Here is a 2,268-nt window from a genome sequence, read left to right as displayed (position 1 = left end):
GCTTGGTGGGTGCAGAGTGTGAAGGGTTCGCGGTTCCGAGCTGCTGCCAGGGATTAGAAGTAGATTTGAGTAGAGCCTCTACTCATGGGATTCCCAGGGGTTTAGAGTCAAAAGGTAGCCAGGTCCTCCAGGGTTTGTGAGGTTGCTGGCCACAAGCGATGCCGGGTTGGAGCAGGAGCAGGTTCGAGGGTCGACAGGCCAGAGGCTCCAACGTTTGGGAGTTGCACAGCCCTCAGTCTTTTCATGTTTCGCTCAAAGAGTGAAGGGCCCTGTAATTTCTCCTTCTCATTCACATATGAAAAGAATGAGGGCTAATCAAAAAATAAATTAGAGCTGGACGTAGAAATGCAGCAGAAGGGCCAGCAAGCGCATTTCTAAGTTGCTCTATGAAGGATGCTTTTGTACTTGACAGATCAGTTTAATCCTACAGGTGCTCTAAAAGGAAGAATGCATTTGAGTCATCCTTGCTGAAAATCACACAGCCATTTATTCTAGGTTGCACTGAGTTTTCAGTCCTCTCCGCCTGCTAGCTTGTTGTTGCAATATGTCTCAATTCTGGAGAATTGTCTGCTATGCTGAAATGCGTGGCCCAGTTCAAATGTTCATCATATTTCCTGGAAAAATATCAAAAGGAAAAGAAAGATTTGGTTTTGGGAAAATAATTTATTACACCTTGTAAAAATCAAAACTTTCACATTTGAGTCAAAAAAGAGAGGCTAGGTCTCACTATTGTGCTCAGGCTGTTTTACACGTACTGCTCACAGATGCTGTCCTGCTACCAATGGGCATGGAAGCTTTGGCCTGCTCTGTTTCCAGCCTGGGTCGGTGCACTTCTCGTTACACAACCTGAAATTCTAGAGCTCCCTCTAGAACACCATATTGATGCCCAATGCAGCATGGACACCTGAGTGCAGCCCAGAACCCCTGAGCTCAAGCAATCCACAAGCCTCTGCCTCCCAAGTAACTAGGACAACAGGCACACACCACCTTGCCCGGCAAACACTGCAGCTGTCCTAATGATGAAATGCATTCCTTAAGTAAGGATAATGATAAAGTAAGGTGGAATGAATTGATGGTTTACCAACCATGTTTCAAGAAAATCAATTTCACTATCCTTCAAAGAAAGGAAAAAAATGTCTTATCAAGAAGCAGTGTGAATATGGGAAGGGCCTTTAAAAAAGATGTGGAGTTTCCTAAAGTAAAAAAGAGGGTTGAACTGATTGAAGGGAGAGAGGAAGTAGGGTCGGAAAGATTGTGACGGGGAAGTGAATACAACATAAATACTAGTATTTAGAGAGTGAGAGACAGGTAGAGGGACAGAAGGGAAAGGAGAGTGAGAGTGAGAGAGAAGAGCCAGGTTAGGGCTGAGTTTCTCTTTATCTGCCAGTGACTCCCTGTAGAAGCTTGCCGGCACAATTTAGGCTGTCCTGTAGGCATCCCTTGTTATGCCGAGCCAGCCAATATTGAGAAAAATAGCATGGGTCACAATGATGGAACTCGTCTGCAACATCGGAAGTTTTAAAGTAGTATGGAGTGGGAGGGCTAGAAGAGTTACCATAAAGAATGAATACACGTCATTCTGTTCTCTAGCCTCAACAGCTGCAAGAGAGGAACTCCTGCTGGCCAAGAAGACCAATGTCAGTTCAGCTTGAACAGGTGAAAGCATGCCTGATTCTGCAAAGGTATGAGATTACACTTTTGCGTCAGAGGTGGTCAGGGGCTATTGCACATTAGGAAACCGTTTATTGAGGTCCAGTTGGATTACTCTATCTTCTACCACCTCAAAATCAGCTGCTCATGCAGTGTTCTATACCGATGAGCTATTTTGGTCCTCCCTGCCCCTTCCAGCTAGTGGGTCCCCTGACTAGGGAAAGTGATTCGAACAGATTTGCATATCTTTTCATAGGAGACTTCTTGACCTATTTTATACTGTGCCAAATCAAGGTAGATTGAGTAATGATCTTGACAGACCTATATTGGAGAACTGCAGTGTGAGAAAGTGGCTCTGTATATACTGTTCCCAAATAGGTACAGGGTGTACAGAGTCCACAGTCCCCAGAGGTTTGGCAGAGGCTAAAGTTAGATATAACCTTACTCTCTAAAGTGGTAGCTTGGTCGAGCAGTAAGGCAGTATCAGAGGACAGTGTAAAGCAATTGTTGCACACACTCAGTCAGCAAATGGTCTCACACACTCAATAACTGAACTCTAGGCCAATGGTTTATCTACAAAAAATATATGCTTGTTTTATTTTAGAACCAACAATAGGT

The 2,268-nt window shown here is 44.4% G+C and overlaps 1 non-coding gene across 1 annotated transcript; it reads right to left on the bottom strand.

Annotated features, from left to right (window-relative positions):
* Positions 1-710: 710 nt before the first annotated feature.
* LOC146854366 (signal recognition particle RNA) lies at positions 711-997 on the bottom strand. Its single transcript, XR_014958901.1, has one exon.
* Between the last annotated feature and the right edge of the window lie 1,271 nt (positions 998-2,268).

The sequence above is a fragment of the Triturus cristatus genome, chromosome 4_1 (genome assembly GCF_964204655.1).
Source record: "Triturus cristatus chromosome 4_1, aTriCri1.1, whole genome shotgun sequence".
In the NCBI taxonomy this organism is placed as follows: Eukaryota; Metazoa; Chordata; class Amphibia; order Caudata; family Salamandridae; genus Triturus; species Triturus cristatus.
This window is presented reverse-complemented; position numbering and strand designations above follow the sequence as displayed.